Source organism: Ambystoma mexicanum, chromosome 13, assembly GCF_040938575.1.
Source record: "Ambystoma mexicanum isolate Mex_15411 chromosome 13, UKY_AmexF1_1, whole genome shotgun sequence".
In the NCBI taxonomy this organism is placed as follows: domain Eukaryota; kingdom Metazoa; phylum Chordata; class Amphibia; order Caudata; family Ambystomatidae; genus Ambystoma; species Ambystoma mexicanum.
Genome location: NC_090938.1, coordinates 499,765,972 through 499,790,589, shown reverse-complemented (window position 1 = coordinate 499,790,589; position 24,618 = coordinate 499,765,972). Strand labels below are relative to the sequence as shown.

General features: G+C 44.3%; 1 protein-coding gene across 3 annotated transcripts in view; it reads right to left on the bottom strand.

Annotated features, from left to right (window-relative positions):
• The window catches only part of LOC138521376 (ADP-ribosylation factor 1-like), a 234,865-nt gene extending 211,168 nt beyond the window's left edge, over positions 1-23,697 (bottom strand). The window contains exon 1 of one of the 3 annotated variants that reach the window (XM_069634166.1): positions 23,453-23,697. The gene's annotated coding sequence lies outside the window, so the exon portion shown is untranslated. Of the gene's footprint in view, positions 1-22,743; positions 23,042-23,452 lie in introns of those variants that run through there. The other 2 variants (XM_069634164.1, XM_069634165.1) reach the window with 2 other exon arrangements.
• Positions 23,698-24,618: the final 921 nt, after the last annotated feature.

Sequence of the window (24,618 nt, the reverse complement as noted above, 5' to 3'; positions counted from 1 at the left end):
AAAGACACAAAGAACCCACATCCAGGCTGCAGAGAGAACAAGACTACAAGCCCCAGCAGCCCCAGAGCCTTCTATACATAGCAAAACAGGCACACAAGAGTCTGTAAACGTGCAGAGCAACGCTCCACTTGTGCGCATGCACGAACACGGAACGCTGGTTCACGCTTGACTTCGGGCAGACGTATTCCCCCGAGAGCTCGGGTCAGGCAGATCCAATTGCAGGGCCAGAAGTAGATTCTTAAGGCCCAGCGGGACTTAAAGAGAAGTGTCTTTCTTCGACGCTTTCATTGCACAAGCAGAGAGCATGTTTAACTCTTACTGACCGCATGCCTACAGTTTGGGGATAAGGCGCATGGGGGAGCCCGGCTAACATCGCGGATAAACTGAAAGCATTAACCGCATGCAGATAAACGGAAAACGTTATTAGGAAAAGCAGGTGGCTCTTTGAATGGTTACGCGTAAGCTGCAGAATGCGTACTAATTGTTTCTCCTTTGGCAGATGCGGCTCGCAGGTGCCAGGAGACAGCGGGTGACAGGACAGATCACAGGACGCATGGGAAACGGCCTAAGTGAAGAGCTGGTTTTCTTTCTTTTGGGGCACATTTTAGGTATGTGCAAATATTACTCTGTGTAGCACATCAGTCAACGGTTCTCCTCAGTTAGGTACACTGAAGTGTATATGCAATTCATGGTTAAGCTGGTGAACCGTGAGAGATAAACCCTACAGCGATGCAATCTTTTGCACTTTTCCTTCCGATCCACCCTGACAATAGATTATCTGAAATTAACTCTATTGATTGTGAACATAAAAATAAGTCTGTTTTATGGGGACTAGTCATGAATTCCTTCTCATAGGTTTTTAGCATGATGCATGTTACGGGATGATGAGTTGTGATTGAATGACCATGAATGGCAAGTATGTACGACGATGTTTTAGCCGATTTTAGGCATATGGTTGCTGCTGTTTTGCTGTATTAAAATGATCAGTGTTTATTTGTGATTGATTCACCATTGCTCAAATTGTTGGTATCACTTTAAATAAATTGATACATTTTTTCAAATATATATTTTTCTCTGGACGTTTTTTTCTCCTTTAAACTGGTCAACCACCACAGTTCAGTGGAGTGTATTACGGTGTATATGCAATTCATGTTAGCTGGGGAGCCAGCGCTGTCAGTTGGTATTCAATGTTAACACAAACACTGTTGTAGGTGTTCAAAAGGTTGCCCGACGCTGGGGCTCACATGTAGGTGCAGATTCCTGAATCAGTGTCAAGGTATCAAGCAACCATTGCATGTGCCTTATTGCAGAATAACACACCTAGGGGAATAACTCAGTGCAGAATTCAACTGAGTAGCAAGACCTCCAGTGTGGTGTGTGAAAGCGTGTGTATGTATGAGTGTAAAGGCAATGAAAGGAATCTCGCCTACAAGCACAACGCAGCTGTGGAGACAAGAGCCAAGGAGCAGGTTTACCCAAGGTCCCCCTACCTATCCATAACTTCACCCGAACCCTCTTTCCGGTGTTCCTACAACCTTCTACCCATCCAATCCATGCACCCCAACCCCCTTTCCCCATGGTGGTCGCGGAGGACTGTGTACATTAAGTTCCAGACACCAAGACCATCAAGGGAAGGTAGGAGTTTGTGCCGCTTCTGCGCTGGACCAAGATTCGCCACGACACTCCTGGATCTAGATCTTTTGGAACACTATCTTTTCTTGGGCCTTTCGGGAGATTGGTCTCCAGTGGAGCTAGAGTATTTTCTTTTTGAAGGGGTGGGGGACAGATTTAGATAGCGATCGAGGACCAGCATCAATCCTTTCTTCTTCAAGGCCTCATTGCTCATCAACTGGCAGGAGCCACACTCAACAATATTGGTTTCGCCTACACACCAGAGGCATATCCTGTGTGGATCATTGATTGACCTCTTTGAATCACAGTCAGCACATCTCTTGAAGCCTTTTTTTCAACAGACCTTGTGCCAGTCGCCAAGAATCAAAAAGTCAGACGTGTGAAGAAAATGTTTTCCCCAATGCGAGTCGAAACGTTCCAAGACCATGGCTGCGCATGCACAAAAACAAACAGGGTGTGGCGCGTGCTATATATATGTATACTATCATCGACATCCAGTCCAGATGCAGAAATGGCAACCATTGAGGATCAGCGACATCGATGCCGTACAGCACCTCCCTGTCGTCTAAATATTGTTGCAAGACTGCAAAGCAGGATACGAATATCTCCAAGATGAGTAATCCGTGGGAGGACACAATCCATTAGAAAGCCATTTTGTGTTTGCATCATAGATATATTTGTTTCTCCAAATTAATTTCTCATAAGGTATCCTTACGTACTAAGTCCTTGTAGACCATGTTAATTTTCGTCTATTGGCATAAGTAGGTTTATCTTCATGAATTCAATTGAGTGTTTATGAACTTTAGTTGATTCTCAAGGAATCCATTAGATTTATTAAATTGTTGTTTTATGTGATTTCAATCTAGCCTTTAATGTATCCAATTAGGCTTCTCAATATGCATACATTATATTTATCTTCTTAAATCCAGTTTGATAAATGTAGTTGATCCTTTCATTATGCATAGATTCTGTTCATTGAATTCAAGTTTTTCTGCTAATAAATCCAGATCTCTTCCACACGTATTTTAAATAAACACATAGTTCATCAGGAGCAGATGCATTTTTTTAAAAAAATTGTAAAAAACTGCATTCCTTCTTTTTCTTGAGTAGCTAATTCATCCTGGTTATGGTGTTCCATTCCAATTTGATTTCCTTATTGGGTTCTCTCTCCTTTCTTGCTGGGCTTCATTTGAACTTGTAGAAAACACCAAGTATTGAATGAATGTATAGAGCAGTTATCCCCAACGTATAACTCGGGGGGGCAAAATGTTGCTCGTGGCACCCTAACTTGTTGCTCGCAAGTTCCTCTGGGCCATGGTGTGGAAACCTAGAAGGAGGTGTTGAAGGGGTGAGACTCCAGAAGAATTATAGCCAGGACCAAGTATTGGACTGTGTGAGAATGTTGGCCAAGGAGCCGGCTTTGGTTCATGCAAGATTTGTGTTTGTTGCTACCATGCAAATAATTTTTCGATAAATGCCCTTACTTATAGCAGTGTCATTGTTAAAACCCTGTCATCCTCAGATACTTAGCCCAGCTGACAAATGTATTAATAAGCAAAATAATTGAACCATGTTTGTGTCCTGGAGCAAATTGTCATATTCTGTTCCTCTGTACAGCTAGTAGGCGCATACTGGACAGATAAGTGGCATGTATAGCCAACTTTCCTTTATTAAATAATCTGCACTCACTGCTTCTTGTACAAGTGAGGTTTGTGTTTGATGCCATCATGCATTATATTTATCTGAAATATTAATTTAAGTGTCAATATTCGATAGTGTGCTAGTGAAACAATTGTCATTTGATACTCTGCCCATCTGGCATATGGATAATGGGCAGATAACGTAAATGCATGCCACTTATTTCATAATGAATGTGCCTATATTCAAATCCAATTAAGTTACTGTTAATGCGTTTAAATTAGCATACTAATTAATTAACCCAAATACTTGTTACCACCACCACACCTATGAAATGGTCATCAACTGATTAAAGGTTGAACAATGGTTGCCACCAAGTCTGGTGTAAAATCCCTTTTGGGCAGAGGAAAGTGGCTCCAGATCTTTCAGAAATGTATTTTTGTTCCTAATCACTTTTTCACCAATGTAACAGGTGTTAGGGGCTTAAAGAAATGTTCTTTACCTGGGGAGGCTGCACTCACAAACTAAAATCCACTTCATGATTAGCAGAAAATCCCAGTTGTGCTTTTAAAAAATAAGAAAATAATCTTAACTGGCCGACACTGAACGTCCTCTATACCGCTCATAAGGTGCTACCATGTGTATCTGCAGAGACCTGCTATTTGGCACAGGATTTTATTTTTCAACCCCTGCAGGACAAGACAGGTTTAACCACCTTAGATTTCGGTCACAAAAATCATAACGGACCGTTGCCTCATATACCTCCAAGCAATTGTCCAATCAGAATGCCACAATCTTGAAATAAAAATGTAAAAAGCCCTCTTATCCTTAATGATGCCCTTTCAGCTGTCTTCTTAAAATGATTGACCCAAGCACTGACCCCAAATTACCCCACACTCTGCATCTATCAAATCAAATGCCTTCTCCAAATCTGAAAAAAGACAAAAGTAATCTCCCTACCTTAACCTTACCGTATCTCCATGACGGTGCTCAGGGGAAGCAGTGGTCCACTGTACTAAGCCCTCCCCTGAAACCGTTTGGGAGGGCTTCAAGATATTGTTACTCCTCCAGTCTGAGCAACAAGCATTTGGAGAATAGTTTACTGGTATTGTCCAGTGAGGAAATTGATCTATAACCATGGGGGCCTGGTGGTCCAAGGACTACTTGTCCAAGGAGATGGTAGAACGCCAATCTCGACAACTGCAATTTTAAATGACATTTTGAAACTATAAATCTGACCAGCCGTGTATACACCAATCATTAAACCGTGGTTACATTTTCCTTTCGCGATTCCATGGGGCATCCCCTTCTATAACCTGGAACCTCTGTACTTGGGGGACGCTATTTGCCAATAGCTCTGTCGCGGATAGTTTCTCCCAAAGCCTCCAACAAATGGACACGCTCCTTTGTGGCCTTTGAACTGTTTAACAGTTTTAAGAGAATATCTTAAATTCTTGTCCATTAGTCGTCCTTTACAATGCCTCCTTGTTGAGCGTAGGCATCGCCAACCAGCCCCTTTGGCTGTCATATCTTCGTGGTTCCTACCCTGGCCATTGGACAATTAACTTAAGAGGATAGTGTTCACTCTAGGTTCAATCAGAAATGCAAAATTTCTTAACATTCCTGAAGAAAAAACAATGACTGTGGAACAGTATTGCTGATCTTGTATGCTTAGGAATGCACCATTTGCCACTAAAGATCCCGGAAAATCCCTGGCAGAATCCCAAAGTACACCTGAAAATCAATACTCCATTTGTGACCGATTTCACTGTCCGAATATTTGCACTGAAGTTACTTAAAATATTTTGATTCGAGTACCTGAAACCCCTGGTAATGTTTATTTAGTCCTACTACATTTTGACTTCCTATTTTAGACATAGAGCTGTTCCTATGTGTCTAAAAATGTCCTACTGGCCGCTCAATTTCCTCAACATTTCCGGTAAACAAGTTGAAGGCCTTGCAAATTTCATTTACTTGAATAACACGTGGTCTAGATAACTGCAAATTAGCTAGAGCCCCAAAAGGGAAAGCAGATTTAGGCAGAAACACTGCAGCATTCAGCATTGCGGAAGACAACCGCCTAGTGTTTCTGCCTAAATCTGCTTTCCCCATTTGGGGCTCTAGGGCTCCCCGTGGGGAGCCATAAAGCCCCAAATGGGAAAGCAGATTAAGGCAGAAACACTGTGGCATGTAAACACAACCGCGTTGTGTTTCTGCCTGCGTTTGCTTTCACTATGGGTGTCCGGTGCTGGGGGAGCACCGCAGACACAAAGTGATAGCCACGGCAGGCAGAAACACAACGCGGTTGGAGGAGCCTGAGAAACTAAGAATAAAACAACGCAGCTAGTGTTTATTTTTATTTTTAAAAAAATAGCACTTACAGAGATGCAGCTGCAGCTTTTCTGCCTGTAGTCTCTGGTCCCCGTCCTCCGCGTACAGCACCAATGAAGGAAAAGCCACCCAGTGGTAGCTTTTGTTTACTACAGCTGGCTGGCTTTTCCTTCATTAGTGCCGCAAAAGCCAAAGTGAGCACAGCGGCAGGCATCCATTTCACAAAATGGAAGCCCCCCCATGTGCTATCTTTGAGCTTGAATTGCTCAAAATTTTACATAGGGACTTGCCTATCTATTTTTTAAATAAAAACTTTTGGGCGAACCATTCCTTTAACATTTCAAAGCATGGCCTAGCCTAGAAATCAGATACAAGAAGAGCCCTAAGGCCTATGGTCCAGTTTGAACCTATTAGAAGATTACTACATGTTATGATCAGGCCTGATGGCTTTAGGCCACCCCGAAATGTGCTTCTGTTGTATACAAGACATGTTTTAAAGCAAGATGAGCATTATAAATCTACTTCAGGCATTCACTAATTGACAAGGTTTCGACTTCAAAGAAGGCCCGTTACATGCTTTATTTACTTCGCATGAACTCAAATAATGCATTAGCCATGAGATAGCAACGGAAAGTGGGACTGGAATTCAGATGCACTGTGACCAGACATCTGCCTTGGATTAGCCATGGAGAATATTCACTCCAAGACAATTTACTTTGAATAGTCGTAATTTTGTGAAGGAAATACTAAAGCGATCGTCTCTGCCCTCTGGTGGCAAACAGCTGCAATTGCACAGCAAAGAAATAATGGATTTAAAGTAGGGAAAATATTTAAAATGTGTACAAACTAAATTAAAGTGTGCATCACAGAGTAAAATCTGATTGATATGATCTTTGGATATGTTGTAGCTAAATAATACCCATCAGATTATGGTGTAAAAATTAGGGGGCATGTTTCAAATTGAATGAAAATTGTAAAACTGTAAAATTAAAACGATTAGAATTCAATATCTCCAAATATTCTCCCCGACTTGCAGAATCTGAAAGCTGATGCTTATATCGGCTGAGATTCACATGCTTTGCATAGTGGTATGCACGGATTAACATGTTTTCGAAGTTAGGAAAGGGACGTCGACTGGGCGCGTTTATAATATCCCTAGTGTGAATTCTACGGTACCCATGATTCCTCACGCGACGAGGTTCCCTCAGATTATTGGTTTCTGACTAGAGTGAGTACAAAGTATATACATGGAGAAAAGGTAAGTGGTGAAACTGCTATGATTTATCCAAGAACCTTCAACTCCAAGAGGGTAGGTGCATGTGAATCTAAGCAGATACAAGCATCAGAAATACAATTACGCCAAGTAGTGTATGACTTCAGAGGCTTGTGGATCTGCTTAAAATCACATTATTTTCAGTACTTAGAGAAGGTCGGTTATTAGAAGGTATAGCTAAAAGATGTTTTAACACTGCCTGACCCACCTGTGGATCACCTTTGGAATGTGTATCTAAACAGTAGTGTTGTGTGAAGAAGTGAACAGAACTCCAAGTGGCAGCTTGCAATTGGCGTCTAAGGACACATTAGCTATGAAAGCTAGAGTTGCCCTTGTGCCCCAAGTTGAGTGTGCTATGGGCTTGAAGGGTAACATTCTCTTGACAAAGGAATAGCAAAGTTGGATGCACCTGACCATTTTGAAATGGCCAATTTGGAGATAGGATCGCCCTCTCACCCTACGGTTGGAGATTTTCTGATGGGTTTAGTCTTTAGTAGGCAACGCACAACAGCTCTTCTGACATCTAGGGTATGGAGGTTTATTTCTGCTGCATTTTTTGGGGTCTTGGAAAAAAAGACCATGGAACTTTGAGATGAATTTAGAAAAGCAAGCATTTGTGCGTAGTACAACCATGTCTTTGTGAACAACGACAAAAGGATCTTGCACTGAAAGTGCTTGTAGTTCAGCAACTCTTCTTATAGATGTGACAGCAACCAGGAAAGCAGTCCTATATGTGAGATGTTTAAGACTGGCTTTGTGCATTGGCTCAAAAATCCCCCACCCCCCCATGAGCCTTATAAGTACAATATTCAAGACCCAGCCGGAAGTTGGAATGGAAATTGAAGGGTATCATTTTTAACACCCCTCTTAACCACAGGCACCTTCTTCCACCATGAAACTTTACTCTGATGTGGTAGGCTAGAGCAGCAAGGTGTACTCGTAATGAAGTCTAAGACGGAGTCTTAAAGATATAGGTCAAGGTTAACAGTCAAATGGATTGATTTCACGTGCATTACAACAGAGAGCATTTCCATTTGTTGAACTAGCAATGTCTTGTATTTGGCTTCCATGCTTCCTTTACCATGTCCATGCACCTGTGTTCTAGGTTTAAATGACCAAACTATGACCTCAGGTGCCAAGCTGCCAAGTTCAGCATCTGGGGACACGAGTGAAGCGTTGTCCCTTGGTTCTGCGACAGCATAGTAGTGTATGCACAAGGTAGTGTCATTAGAGGATAAACGAACATCATTTGGAGGTGCGAAAACCAAGTTTGTCCTGCTCACATTGGAGCCATTAGGATCAAGGTTACTTGTTCCCGGTGTAGCTTGTGGACTATCCTATTGAGAAGTGGTGTTGCAAGGAAAAGCATATGCACATTTCCTTGACCAGTTCATTAACAGAGCATTCCTCTTGGATTGTGTCTGGGGAACCCTGGATGCAGTCTTAGCATGGTGTGTTCTCTTGTGTAGCAAAGAAGTCCATGTCTGGGAACCCTCCGTTTCTGAGGACGACGTGTAGTATGTCTGTATTTTTTTGCTATTCGTGTTCTGATGGCAGTACCACAGTTCAGCTTACTACGTCTGCCAGGGAATTGGGTTCCCCCAGAACATGTGCTAGGAGAAATATGCATTTTAGTCCCCACATCCAAATGTTCTGGGCTAGTCTGGGCAGCCCTGATGAGTGTATTCCTCACAGTTTATGTAGAACATGGCTGTAGTGCTGTCTGTTTGAGGGTTGTTTTCTGTACTAGCTGTTTCAAAGCTTGAAGAGCTTTGAACACGGCTAGCAGTTCTAGAAGGTTAATATACTTTTTGGTTAATGCTTGCGAGTTCCCTGGGTTGTGCAATTACTGCAGACCGTGGAAACTAGATTACATTGCCTATACTAGGCCCCTGTTGCAAGACTGACGATGTGGACAGAAGACATGCTTACAAGCTCTAACAAAGTGAAAGAGGTAATTTCTACTGCCCCAGTGTTTGCAACACCCAACTCCACTAGAGAGTTTTACAGCAGTACTAACCCAAAAGCGCAATGGGTACAAGTCAGTGGCCTATTACAGTGGGTTTCTAGATTCAGTAATGCAGGAACAGTTCCCTTGCAAACAAGCGCTTGCTGCTGCTGCATTCTCAATTGAGAAGAGCTCCACAATCACCATGGGGCGTTCGGTAACATTGTATGTGGAACATGCAGCGTTTGCCATTTTGGAACAGTTCAAATCAACATTGACCATTCAGCGAGCAGCAACGTATGAGGTTATTTTATCCAGTCCAAACTTCATAAAGTGCAAAACAGTGAACCCTGCCACTATCCCGATAGACCTGTGGACCTTGCTAAACATGACCATTTCAGGAGGACGACATAACAAAAGCAAGCGACAGTCCACTTGAGGAGCAACTATTGGCCAGGGGACAGGCTTGAGACATCCTAGTGCGGCAGTGGTCCACCTGGTGGATGGGAAGTATATGTTGATGGTACAAAAAAGGCTGCACATGCATTATTCGCTCAAGCAGAGGAGCGCATAGCCGTTATAGAAGTGCTTCTAGCATCCCATAGATGTTGGGCGACCATCTACTCTCACTCGGCCGACATCACCACAACTGTGCACTCTGGGCTTGCAAGGTGGAAAAGTAGAGGGGCTGACGGGTCCCTAGTTCAACATGTAGCATTATTGGATACACCAATTGATGCCCTCTGTTGCCGGCCCCATACACTTCCATCCCAATTGCTCAAATAATTGAATTGCAAGCACCACAGGAGGAGAAAGGGTTGTGGAAAGGTTCTGTACCCAGTGCCCTACCGATTTGTTATGGCGGCAAGATAGCACAAGTTGTTATGCCACATGGACTGCTGCTGATCGCTTTCAACCAGTTGCACCATCCAGCACATTTGTTAAAACACGTCGCTGCAGACATACAGGAGGCATGGTTTGTTCCCAATCTTAAGGAGGATCGAATAAGTTGATAAATTGTAGAACGTGCTAAACCTATAGAACTGGCCACACTCTGAACAATACGAGATACATTGCCCCGCCCTATTGGGCCATTCAGATAGCTCCACATCAATTATGCAGGCATGGGAGAGCGGTGTAATGGGTCGAGGTACTTATTCGTTGTGGTATGCCCCTTTTCCCAGTGGGTCAAGGCTGGTACTTGTGCACATTCAGACACTGTTTCCTCGTTGAAGTGTTTACGATGTCTTGCAGTCGGATAATGACACCCATTTCTTTAACAAACTTTTTATAAAACTGCATTAGGAGGCAGAAAAGCATCCTAGGTGCATAATTTACTACCCCCAGCGTCGTAGAACGGATCAATGGTTTGTTGAAAAGTAAGTAAGCTTTCCAAGTTGGGCACAATTCTGAAGAAAAATTGGGTGCATTGTTTGCACCTGCCATTGTTTAGTATGCGCATGCAGCCCTGCAAGGACCACCATTTATCGCCTCATAAGGTGGTCACGGGAAGGCAAATTAACACACCCCCTCCCCATCAGGAAAGCCTTGTATGGCTCATAAGGCTGTATCCATTCTAGGGGATGATTTCGGGGATTATCTTTCTCCCTGAACAAAAGTAATAAAATATAACTAGCACCACCGCTGTCTGAAGACATAACCAGCGCTGTATCTACCTCTGTGACATCACCACCGCTCCTGCTGTTCCCGGGAGACCAGCTTTTCATCAAAATCTTCATCCGCAGATGGATAGAACCTGGGTACAACCGTCCTTTCACTGCTCTCTTTGCCAACCCCCATGCTGTAAAGGTTCAGGGGCTGCGGTATTGGATACACCTTTTGGACGTCCGGAGGGCCCTCCATGCTGCACCCACGCACAAGAAGTAGAGGTGTAAGAACTGTGATGAAAATCGCCATAGCAATCCAACAGAGATCTGTGCGCATATGTATACAACATTTACATTTCAGTATAAGCTCTAACAATATATTTTATAACGCTTGCGTTCATGTAACCTGTGCATCTCAACGCTGCTTTACACAATTTGCACTTTTTTCCCCCTTTCTCCACCTCCCTCCTATTGCCTTTCTCCCCCCTCTCTTCACCAAGAAAGTAGGGATGTCTATAAATAAGCTTGGTGCACACTCGTAACCTCCTTCTCGCGAGCGCTCCATCACAAATGCACTTTTTTACCTTTGCGTGATGCATTGTGTATTTGGACTGTTTAGCTCGTTTATGTTGGGAGTAGGAATATATTTGGGATATTATTTTTTTTAATGGGAGGGCATATAAAAAGAAGGGGGCAGGGAAATGACAATAGTTCATCACTAAATGCCAATATTTCACTGCATGCCAATACTTTATTACCTAATGGGGGAACGGAGAAAAACACCACAACGCTTAATACGAATGCCACTCCAGAAGAAACAAGACATTTTTACAGACGTGCCATGTCAGTATTGCCCAATATATTTTGTGATGTAAATTCAAGTACTTATATGCTTTAAAAGTAAAGTAAAAAGAAACAAATACGAGTATAGAGGATTAGGTTTAGAAGTGGTAAGAGGATTTGCACCACCCAGAATTGAGTAAAGCTGGTACGCAGACATGAGCTTGGTGGGGAAAACAGAGTTAATGGGGTTACATTTGTTCCTTGAGAACACGTTTTGGGACCAACCCCCACTGCTTAAGGTATTAATGCTCGAAGAGGTTGCACTCTTGGAGGCCCAGTGTTTGTTCCATCTCACATTAGGCAGACTGCTAAACACTTTCCAGGCACGAGCATACAACTTGCCATGATCGATCCCGATGAACAGCAATCGGCCTGGAATTCCAAGAGCCCACAGTGTTGACAAAGGACATATGAAGCTGTAAGGCGTAAAGTTTGTGGCAAGCAGATGGCAAGAGACTACAATATGCGGCATGGCAGGAGGCCTCGTGGAATTCTGAGAAATAATCCAAAGGGTGAATGATGTATGGCGAGGATACTGAAATGAGCATGTGGCAAACTCACGTAGACCGAGGCGATGGAAAAATCAAAGAAGGTGCAGGAGCAAGGAGAATATTAATTATGTTTCTACAATGAAGGAAGCATCTTTGAAGGAGTCAACAACAAATGCAACAAGACATATATCCCAGACCTCGAAACAGGGACAGCAGCACTGATGGACAATTACTGGGTCCTTTGGCCAGCAGGCGTTTCTGCACCTCCCACCACTACATATGGGCACCCGATTGCTGGCCTCATGGCACTCTGCTCTCCTTGTGGTCCCTGAAGAGCACTCGATAGTGGGACCAGGTGGGTTGCCAACCTCAACGATGGCACCAGTGTCAGATGTCCCTACCACCATTCCGCCACAGCAACACATATTTAGTATCCGGCCAGAGAAGGAAAAGAAAGAAAAATTGAGGAGATCCAACTATTTGTCCCGAGCCTCATCACAGTTGCTTAAAGAAGTACCAGACCAATACAGACTATAGCAAAGAAGAGACTTTCACATCACTGTTACTGCCAGGAGTACAAGCAGCAGGCAATGCCAAGTGGCTCCAGATAGTCCACTGGGATGCGATACCGTGGTAAACGACAATGAACAAGGACTGAACGCAATAAAGACTGAGATGCGAGCGGATCAGGTTGATGGCTTTACAGAATAAATATCATCTAAAGTTCCACGGTATCAATGGTAAGTCAAGAGTACCAAAAGCAACAAACCCAAGCATCGAAAGCATAAAAAACATTGAGACCATCAAAGGGAGATAATACAGGTGATACCATCCCTATCTGTTGTAGGCCGCATTGTCAGAGCTACACGAGTCACATCTAAATGTACAGCTGGGTAACATACAAGATGTTAGCATAATAGAAAGAAGACCCCAGGGGTAGCAGGTCAAATATGAGCATCTTATAGTGACTTATCCCAATAACAGCGTTCACTGAAGCTTACTTCTTCCCCACACCCCCCATTTTCTCGCTTCGCCCCACTGGTCACCGGCATATCTCAAAATACAGTTACAGCTCAGCAAGTGCCAGCAATTGCCCAAATGATATCCATAAACGGTATAGCACCAATTTCAGATTATTGCTCACTGATTGAAATCCAGTCATACACGTGATCAGCCAAGTTTGACATAATAGCTGTGACCATACACAGGCACTCAATATGTGCTTTTCACAAGGCATAAATGAGTCTTGCAAAACTGATTAGTCAAGACTGCTAAATAAAAATATTTTGCTAAGCAAATTTGTATATCCTTAATTTCAATCAGGGCCAATGCAAGACATGTTTCACCTGTATGGCAGCATGGCCTAGGGACCTCGCAGGCTTGTTTCACCACTGGTTTCGATAAATAGGATGCCTTTTGTTGGACATGTGACCGGACACTGCTACCCTAGCAAATTCAACAGCGCTTCCCACTGGTGCCTCGTAAATAGTCAACAAATCCCAGAACTGCCTATGCCCAAATTCAAGAGGACCAAAGCTGGAGACTCTAGTTTCCCAGCCACAGCTGCCAAACACTGAAACCACCTGCCTCCCACCCTACATGCTGAACTCTCCTCCTGAACTTTCCGAAGAACTCTGAAAACACTACTGTTGGCCTGAATGCTGGACACAGGTCCATACCTGGTCTGAACTTTGAAGCTACAGTAACTTTTACTGAGTAACTATAAAACTGTGCTTACCCCAATGTCTGTACATTTCTGAGTAACTGGTCATGCAACAGTGCCTTGATGCTCTTGGGCTTAGTGCCCTATACAAATGTAAAACTAAATCAAATAAACACACATATGTATCGGCAGAGCCTTTAAGTGGCACGCTCCTTATTAGTGGTGTTCATTGATGAATCATTGTCTGACAAGCGTTCACTTTCCCATCACATGATATGCAGTAGCAAGCTTGATTCTGTCAAACAATGACTACAAGAAGGTGACCTTATCATACAATACCTTTTATGTGCGTCTAAGTCTTAAACGTACATTTACCAACTCCTAGTTGTTTTTTAGCTCAAAATTACTTTGCGTTCTTGTAATTTTCCATTCAAGAATTAGTGTTTGTTCTCAACATGGGTTTATATATTTTTCTGTTTCAAAACATGTCTACAGAGTGTTATTTAAAACCAAAGTACTATTTCTACCAACTAAAGCTGGCAAGATATTTGGGTAAGGGCCATATGTTGCAGAATGGTCTCAAATCCCAGCTTCACAATTAACCAATGTGTGAGATCCTTGGAATCATTTGATCTCACAGAAGTGCCCACGAGCCATTCAGTTGACATGTGTAGGCTACACAAAAAAGCTCACTCAAGGTACTGCTTCATATAGAATAATGATAATGCCACTTAATCGGAACAGCAAAGTTATTTGTCTCTTGGCTGACTTATAAAAACTTTTGTAATATAACTTACCATCACCACATTTAACATCCAAGGCTACATATGCGCTCATTTTCTGTTATATTGCTTCCAGCGATGTCAATACATATGCAAATTAGGGGAGGCTTCATATATTGCACAGCCACTTAAATTATAAACCCGGCAACTTTCAATGGAAAGCAAAGTTCACGTTTGTCATGAGTTTAATGCCAGCATGCATATCAAGTTCCCATCACATGGCATGTGCATTAATTAAAAAAAAGACTAGTGGCCCCCAGCCTTATTACCGCCATCTGCAACAGACTGTTGCAGATGGCGGTAATAAGGCTGGGGGCCAGCCAGAGTGACTCTTATGACTGAGACAGACAAGTCAGGCCCATCTGGGTGCCTAAAAAGAGGAAGGGGGTTTCTTTCCCATCTCTCCATGGGTGTGTGACTGGCTGGGGGCTATTAACTGAAGCCTGCACTTTGAAGGTCCTGTCTGTCACATTCACGCAGTACTCCCTCCCTCCCTCCCTCCCTCGGTACCCTCATCTGTCCTAGATTTGAAGCACGGGTGCCCTTCCTCTCTGCAAGCCCTGTTTTCCCCGTCTGCGACTGGGAAGCTCGTTCATTTCCTGCATGCACCTTCAAATTGGGGTTCTTTGTGAAAACTGCGTCACGCCGTTTGTGTTCAGTTTTATGTTATGACGCACGCTCACATTTGGACATATGGTGTCATTTCTATCAGTCGTTTTATTCTGGTAAATAAAACTCTTCTTGTCTGTACATGAAAAATCCTTTTCGCCAGCTAGTTGTTCAAACTCACAAGTCGGATTCCCTGCCGAGATTGGCATGCCACCTTGAAATAATAGATGCACCCGTTTCATAACGAGATTCAGCAGATTACTGCTTGGCAGTTGATAACCAGAGGCGGACTTCCGCTACTCTGTGAAACCGGAAGTGACAAGTGTCACCCGGGACAATAAAAACTATTGCAAGCCCGGGTAAAACCCTAAAGGGCCACCTCAGAAGTCTAATGAGATTGCTTAACATCGTGGCTGGGACCGCCCCAAAATTGTGTATGACTCCAATAAATGATCTTGTGTTTGCAAATTCTATACAAGTTTTGTGAATATTATGAATAATGTAACCATTGCATCTATGTCTTGGACCCTGGGGGAGAACTGGGGGGGGGGGGCATAGTGGAGGGTGGCCCCGCTATGTCCTTAAGAACGCATAGGATGCATGAAAAACGTGCAAGCTTTGTTTAATGAAAAATACACGTGCACCTATAAAGGCAAGCACATTTAAAAGTTATTTATCGGAAGATAAAGACAATAGAAAAATCTCACCATAAGTCTACATTTTTTGGTGAGCCTGCATTATAACATCAAATTGAGCATGCCCAGAGTGGCATGGATTTATCCCAAGGGCCTCCATCAAAACTATAAGTTTTCCTCTTTGAGTTAGCAAAAGACCCCTAATTGGCAGAAACTGCAGTCTCTGAATAAGTTATTTCAATATTTTCCCCCGACTACTGGGGAGAAGCTTGAACTTTGCTTTAGAATTTCTTGGTGCGTTAATCGTTAGTATTGTTTCTCAGGCTGTGATAGGCCAGTGTTCAGGATTCATGGCAGTGTCCAAGCGCAAGATCTCGTGGCTTCCCAACCCCTTGTCATGGAAGAAGCCCTCCGACATTAAGGAGGTTGCAGACAGAAGGCAGTACTTTGCTATGGCTCTTAGTCTGTGCACCACATCGACGACTTCTCACCCGGGAGAGCAGAGTATTTACCTTTAAACAATCCTAAAAGCGGCAGCAAACCCGCAGTAGCAGAGGACACAGCCTGCCCAGGGGATATCAGTAGCACCCCTAGGATAAAGCTGGAGGCTTATCTGCTGGGCTTAGCTTTTGGATTGCCCACTCCTCCAATGATGAGCATTTATTTGTCAAACTAAATATCCTCTGATTTGGGATCAATGAGGCATCTAATGGGCCAAATGGAGGCCTAATAAGCTATTCAGCCCCATAGGCTCAGAGGAAGTGGGGCCCGACAGCCAAATGGGTTAATGGTCACTTGCACAACCTGCTTTCAAAACTGTTATCCAGCCCCCCACAAAAGGTTGAGGCCGGCTCCGCCCCTAACGGAGGGGCCAGATTTCGGAGACATTTCTGCATCGCGGGCCAGGTGACAGTAATATTTGCTGTGTTGCCCTTGAGGGGTTAGAAAGCCAAGCAATGTCTGCTATCAGTTAGCATGGCCACCCCCTTCCCTGCCCTACAGAGAATCCAGGTCAACCCTGACCACCCATCTACCTCTACACCTCTTCAGTTCACTTGCAAACCCATTCTCTTTCCAAAACACAGATCTTCAGAGACCCGCAAGTAGCGCCCACCTCTGGGGATACAGATCAGAATAGAAAATTAGAAAACACTCCCAGACAGACACCAGTTGCTACTGGTCCTACACACACACACAGCATCATTCTACTTACCCTGAATCCCCCTCCCTAACTTCAACCTGAGATCCACGCAAGAACCTTGAGGTCATGAATGTGGTGCACGGTACAAATCCAAATAGCATAACACGAGTCAGGGATTTCGAGGGAGCTTTCTCTTGGGGAACCACACCACTGTTTTCCTTTACAGGTATAGGACCAACGTGGGGGATATTTATACCCCTCCAAGGCAAACACACTTTGGGAAGGCTTGCTGACTTCTCAGGGACATAATGCTTCCAGGGGAACACGTTAATGAGTTCAGGAAGGTTGAGACCACAGCGTTACCATATTCCATATGGCAGGCTACAAGGTTACCATATTCCATGTGGCAGGCCAATGAGGCAATTCCTGCCTACTACTCCACTCGGGATCAGTATTCCCAGTGACACTTTTTCTATGAACGTGGGTGGTGGTTGTGAAATGGTGTCTGTTGTAACTGGACCTGCGGTCACGCAGGCCAGTTCGACCACCGCTGGGGGCACCCAGCGCATACATTGGGCCGACAGGCCAGCCCGAGGACTTGCTGGGGACACCTAGCCAACATCCAGGCACAGGGAACACCCGGTCTGCCCATGAGCACACGGGCGCTTCACTGACCTGGGGGCACCGAGGCCATCAGAGCCACATAGCTGGTGTTGCCCAGCAGGGGGCAGGCCCACACACGCTGAGTTGCCCTGCAGGGACTTGGCTGCAGCAGAGGAACATTGGGACAGCGTTGCCCAGCAGGGGCACCGTCCTGTGCAGGGCCATGCAGGGTAGGGCCTCTGCCTGCTACTTAGCGCCAGCATGGCGTTGGCATGGGATACGCTCATCCCTTTTATTGTGGTCACATGGTCACTGACATGTGACATGAGCATGAGCCCCGGGAGATACCATGCTCCCAGGAGGGGTGACACTCCACACTCCTCCATAACAAACAAACAAAATGGCAAACACCACTGGACATTAAATCAATTACCAGTTATAAACAGCAATGCTTGTCATCCGGGTGCAAATAATAGTCATGTACATTGAAACTAAGGTTGGGACGATCACTACCTCTGAGCTTACTTTGGTACTTTCAAACATGACACACATCCTGAGTATGTGTACACCCTTAGGGTGACAGTCATGGTTGGTGGATTGCTGGTGACACGTTGGAAATTCCCCATTTAAACAAACCCTTTATTAACATGAGTGAGTGGAACTTGGATTACTGAATGCCACCATCGTTAGCCCCTCACACCATTTAAAGCATGTCCACAATACGCAGGATCACAGCTTCACATAGCTACTTGACTGGGCCATTTTAAGTAAGTCCAGGGTCTGCAGGATCTGAGCCTTCATGGCGATGGCTACTGAGTCCATAGTAAGCAATTGCGGGTCTGCAGGAGACCAGTCCCACTTCTGTTGGCATCTATTCAGGACAGTTCAGTTCAGGGGCTGGCAAAGCCGCAACTGGGAGCACCAGGGGCCACATTGGCCTGGCCCGTCTAGTCTACGCTTTGCATGCTTGACTCGGAACCTAGAACCTGGTAACAGAGGGGTTTACCATAATATTAGCTTTTGGTGCGGTCATTGAATTAAGATGGTCTCCAAATGGTAACATGTACAATACACACAGCAACACATCATGGCACTGCAGCTTCGCATGAGCAATGCAGACTTTCACATGCACAGTCCTCAGCCTTACATGTGCACGCCTAGCCTTTCAGGCACAAACTATAGCCTTTCACATGTATGTACATGTGTACACTCAACCTTTCACATCCTTTCAGATGCATGACAAAATAGCCTTTTGCATGCGCACATGAAGACCTATCATGTTTAAGGCCATTGCAGTCTAAGTGGAGTATAGAGCTCAGCAAAGGTGGACAGGGAAGAGGGGAATTAAGAGAATTGAGTTAGGAAGCAGGATGTGTGAGAAAGAAAAAGATGGAAAAGAGAGCCTCTCAGACGTGATGACGGGAGATGGGCAAGAGAGAAAGTTATAGGGTCAGTGGATACAGGAGAGCAAAGTGAACATTTTAAAAAGGGGGAAGACCTTTTAAGGGTGAAAAAGTGAACAAATTATGAAATAGAAAAATGCTGGGGTGCAGAGGTGGAAGCAATGATGGATCAGAGAGAAAGGGCTAACTTGTTTAGTGCCATCCTCAGTCCCTCCGAATATTTACAGTGAAAGACAGACACGCTCCCACACAGTCACCCTTATCTGTAGTTTCCACCAGCCAAAGTGCTCATTAAAAGTGAACTTTGGGGTCAGCTTGCAGCCTGGATCTCTGCTTTCCTCTGTATAGGCCCTGTACTGTCCTGGAGCTTGGTACAAAGAATAATAAACATGACCACCTTCTCTGAAATTACATCGCAGTTAGTGCGACATGATTTATAAAATGAAAAGCAATTAATCATTCTTGTCCAGTGAATAGTGATGCAATATCGTTTATTTTACGCCTTGTTTTCAGTTTCTAAGCAACTTCCATTTTAGCAGGCACAGCAGAATATTTTGCTGCGTTTTTTTTTTTTTTTTTAATTTTATCGGTTTCTTACAAACCTTTAAAATGGTTACAAACAAAACACAAAACACAACACATCAGAATACGTCATCCTTTAGGAGTCCCTTAGAAATACCCCTCCCAGTTATCAAACGAGTAGGCAATGCACTGTCGTTACTCATCAGCCAACAATATATTCAGGCGTTTTTCAATTAACATTAGAAATCGAGTTAGTGGTAATATCAGTTTCATGTCCCATCCTTGAAACATATAGGCCCACCAGTCGTCGACACAACGGGAGGGGTAATTTAGGCCCCAAGGCCTCAGGTGAATTGTCCTTTCTGAGCGAAGTGCCGTGCAGAATAGCAACAAATGTTTCAGGGTTTCCTTATCTCTAGCGCATAGTCTACACGTTAAGGTTGAGACTTTGTTTGTTCTCCATGACGCCAACCGCTCGTTAGTTTTAAATGCGTTCAGATGCAGCATCATGAACACTCTTCGAGCCTGAGAGTCTGGAAACATCTCGATATATCGTTGTAGCATGTTAAATGGCCTTGTTTCAAGCGGGGCGTCCTTCATCATGGAGGCTGTGGCACGTTGTGAGCAAGTTTGCTACCAGTCCGCCTGCCAGATTTTCAATTTGGCAGCATTCGGGTCATTATGCAGCATATCCAGGCTGATTCCGTGATCACTCAAGATCTCTTCGCATCTTTTAGACCATAATGACACCATGCTATTATTAGCTGGCGATGGGTCATGAAAGATGTCAAATTGTGGTATGTGCTCACGCTGACGAGATTTCCGAAACAAACATACTAGGGCCCAGCATACCCTAGCATGTAGCGAGATAAGCGAGAGTTCATATCTCACACAAGAAGTCGGAATTCCCCCTTGGCAAAGACAAAACTTTAGACCAAAAACAGTGCTCCAGCGATGACCATGTATCATGACTGCAACCCAAGGCGTTTTCAGCACCATATAATAACACTGGGATTACCTTTTGATGGTAAAAAGCTAGAACTGGTTTTAGTGAAAATTTCCCACATTTTTTCTGTATGATGACCGCTTGACTGGCCAGTTGTTTGCATTTCCTTTTATTTTCAATAATCCATGGTCCATCGTTGATTGATGAATTTATTAGCATTCCGAGATATTTTACGTTCTGAGTTATCTGAATGGCGTCCCGACCCAAGTGCCATCTTGGTTGTCTCAACTTGTTTTGTCTTCCGCTGTTAAGATTCTTTAACACCAAAATTTCACATTTTTTTGTGTTTATCACCAAGTGGTTAGATGCAACGTATTGCGCAACCGCATTCAGTTTCCTCTGTAGGCCGACAGGTGTTAGGTCCATAAGAACGAGATCGTCGGCGTATAACAGCCAACTTAGACGGGTCTTATCAATCTTCGGGGGAAATGATCTTAGAGAGTCAATTGCCAACCCAATATCTGAGATGAATAGACTGAATATTGCAGCAGCTAAGGGACAGAATTGTTTTACCCCTTTATAGGTTTTGATTGGGGTAGTTACATTTCCAGATCGATCCAACCGGATAGGTTTCGGAGTGCAATTCTCGAATTGCTGCCATTAAGTCAGCTGGACAGCCCCAACTTTGTAGTTTTGACCACAAGCGAGGCCTGTCGATGGTGTCAAATGCACTTGAGAAGTCGATAAAAGGCCAAATATACCTTAGATTTAGATTTTATCGCTTCCATTCTCATCAGGTTCAGGAGTAACAAGTTTAATGAGCAGCCCACTTGCTTCACAAAGCCAGATTGTCTTTTATCTACATGATTAGACTCGATTGCCCAGGTCACCAGTTTTTGCTGTAACATTGTGGCATAGATTTTCCCCAGAGTATCCAGTAATGCCACTGGGCGATAGTTTTTTGGGGCATGTTCTGTCCCCTTTCTTGACTATCGGGACAATAACAGCAGATTTCCAGGATTTAGGAGTCTTCTGGGTTTTACATATTCTGTCAAATAGGGTTATGCATATTGATGCCGATAGCTCAGGCTGCTGTTTAATCGTGAAGTTGGTAAGACCGTCCGGTCCAGGAGCTCTAGATTTTTTTGCCTTGTTAATTATAGACACAATCTCCTCTCTTGGAAACGTCAAATCCCATGGTTTCGAAGTTGGTTCTTTTTCCTTGTCAGTCCAATATCACCAAATACCGCCAGCCTGTTTATTCAAAGGAGCAGTATGAACCTACAGAGATTTTATGACATAGCATGAAATATCGCTGTGCTATTGCCAGGGTATACAACACGTGGGATATGAAGATTCCAAGTGTGTGTGTGGCCATTTATCCTAGCCCAGTCAAACATTTTGATCTTACTCAGAAAGTGGAAATGGTGAGCTGGCTTTGCCAGGATTTGAACCTGCAGATCACTGACTGCAACAAGTGTTCAACCCAAGATAACATGTTTTCTTACTGTGGCATGGTTTTTTTTTTTTTGATGGCATTTAGCAAAGCATGTTCTTGTGTGGGGATACGGCACATATTTGCAGAGCTAGCATGAGCATATTTTGTTATAGTATCGTTGCTGGCCTTAAGGGCAATGCAAACATGAGCATTTCCTTAAGTGGGAATATACACACACGCAGCAGGATGGACATGTTTGGGCACAATCTATATGAAAATGTGCTTACACTAGCAGAGGACTGGCATACAGTGGGCCAAGGCACAATGAAAACGTGTTTGAAAATACTCATGTGCATTGTTGGCGACTATGCTTCTAATAGATTTGTTTCATGTCTTAAACTACAAAACTGATTGTAAATTGTGTCTCTTTACCTAATGTATCAGAGCACGTGAACTGTAAAACGCACCATGCTAAACCCTTATTTAAATATTCTGGGGGAGCGGGGGCGGAGAGAACCCCTCCAAACCCACCTGGAGTGGTTTTCTGCCCCTCGCTACGCTCGGTAGCGCCTGCAGATTGAACCGGGGCAGAACGAGCCCAGTTCCCTCTTCGGGTTCCCTTTAGGTTAAGCCCTACCTACATTAGCTGGAGGACTCAATTCCCCGTTTCACACTGGTTACCTTGGTGACAGGTCTTAATTTCCGGGAGAAGAGGGAGTGCTCTGACAGCGTGTTCGTGGAATGACACATCCACAGCACTTTGACCTGGTTCTGAGCTTCCTGGTCTAACCCCGCCTCTTTTCTGGTAAGAGCGTACTCCTACTGTAGACTATGTTAACGCCTTAACTAATAGCTGATCACGAGTAGTGTTCTCACGTTAATAAATGCCGCTTGCCGCCGGACGTGATCAGCCCGCACCATAATAAGTGCAGCCGCCCCCCCTGTTACGAGGCCCAGTTACTTCTCTTCGGTAACTGACTCCGTCCCCGGAGTTACACCACCCCATTTCAAGTCCTAGCACATTCACGCCCCCATTCCCTCAATGGCCAATATACAAAGATATCCGCCAAAAGCGGAATTTGCTCCAGGGATAGTCAAAACACCCGCAATCTACACCTCTCGCCGCAGGAATTGCGCAACCATCGCGGCCGGAAGGGCCTTGCCGGGTACGATTAAAGGGGAAAAAAAGGGCCACGCTTTCCAATGCCGGACCCCGAATCTCCCCTTCATCCTCTCACCTCTAGCTTCCTGCCTCTCCCGGTACCTTCTCAGTTTCCCTTCCGGGGGCTCCGCTTCCTTCCACCAACCGAGCGAAATGGCGACTCCAGCGGGGGCGAGCGCGAGTCCGAGAGAGCGCGTCACTCAGAAGGGGGGCGCGCACACGGCCACCGCGCCCACTAACACACCCTCTAACCAATGGAAGCCGTTAACTGGGGGATGAGGGCGAACTGAAACCAGCGGGAGGCTTAGACCTGTCACTTCTGTGTAGAGAGACGCTATAGCTGTTACCCGGAAAGCGAGCGTTTCCTCCACAATAAAGGGAACTAAACGAGCAATAAGTCATTTTGATTTGAAAAATTATAAACACAATCAAAACCAAAACATTTATCTGTATGAAACTATTATTCAACTATTGCACCCCGTGCACTTCAGATATGAGATGTCCTTTGTAACTAAGCTGCATGTATTCTATCACTTGCGCCATGATACCCTCGGGTCTGGCGCGCACTAAATAAAACTCTTTTTGAATGCATGTATTTATAATAATGTTGTGCTCTGCGCGTATTTACTTGGTATCACGAACTTGGACTGGGAATATTTCTTACGGACAAAAACTGTGATGGTCATTATAAATGGCACAAATAGAGGTTTAGTTCTCTATGACACCCTTCACAAAACAGACATTTTATTAAAAAAAAATATATGAATATCTTTAGTTAGAAATACCTGGTACATCTTAATATTTCATAACTACAGTTACTTATCGGTCACACGTTGATTTCAAAGACAATCTCCATGTTATAAAATGGCCCCCAAAGTCTACTGCGTCCCTCTGGTACAAAAAGTTGTAGTCCTCTCTCTATGGTTTGGAACTAGTCAGCTGAAAGATCGGCCCGCCTATTCCCGAAAAACCATCCATTCAACGTTGAAGCGAAAGCGGTGTCGGGAAGTGCAGAAGCCGGAAGATCTATGTTATTCAACCAATCGCAGAACAATTCGTTGACAGCAAGGCGCGGTTTGCGACTGGGGGATTGTATATAAGTGGCGCGCAACAGTTGGGCTATTTTTAGATCTCAAGTTTTTTGCGATGAAGTTTGTTCGTTTCTGTTTAAACTCTTTTTTTCTTTCTTATTGTAAATCCTTGGTCTGTGCAGCCTTGCAGTTATTTTTGACTTAATGACTTACCTCGTGTTTTACGTTTTTTGCAGAAAGGTGCAGAGAGTCTGTTTTCTTATTTAAAACCGCGGCGTTCTGTGTGAAAACGGCTTTACTGTTATGCTAATGTGGCAAAAGCTTGAGAACATCACCTACATTAACAAGTCCCCGTCATTATTCTACCTAATGCTTGATGTTTATAGGTGCGCCGAAGCTGCAAGCAGATATGAACACCCCCACCAAACTTACCTTTGGGGATAGATCAGTCAGACAATTTTCAGAAGTCCTCACAAACGTGAATCTTTTTCGTACATTAACCAGTGGACTCCATGGATTGTCTGTTTTGTAATACTCCGTTGTACAAGAGTGTGACATGGTCATGTAATCCTAAATGACCAGCAGCGTCCTGCTGTATGCGTCAAGTAAGGTAATAAATAGGGGTGAATGCCCGTCAATGGGACATTGCGTCCCAGTTTGCGTGTGGTTTATTGATGTGATGCTTGGTAGCACCCAGGCCCCCCTTTCTTTCATCACATTGGTGATGAGGGCAGTGTCCGCAGTACCCCGCTGATATCATCTGTCGTGTCAGGAATGCTGAGGATCCCCGCTCCCAGCTGCAAGAAGCGAAAACCCTGCTCCGGCCACATTGCTGTGCTGGCCGGGAGTGAAGCCACGCGCAGCAGCTGCCGGTGACAATGGCAGTCAGCAAGCTTCTGCCTTGCTGCTTCGCTTCCAGC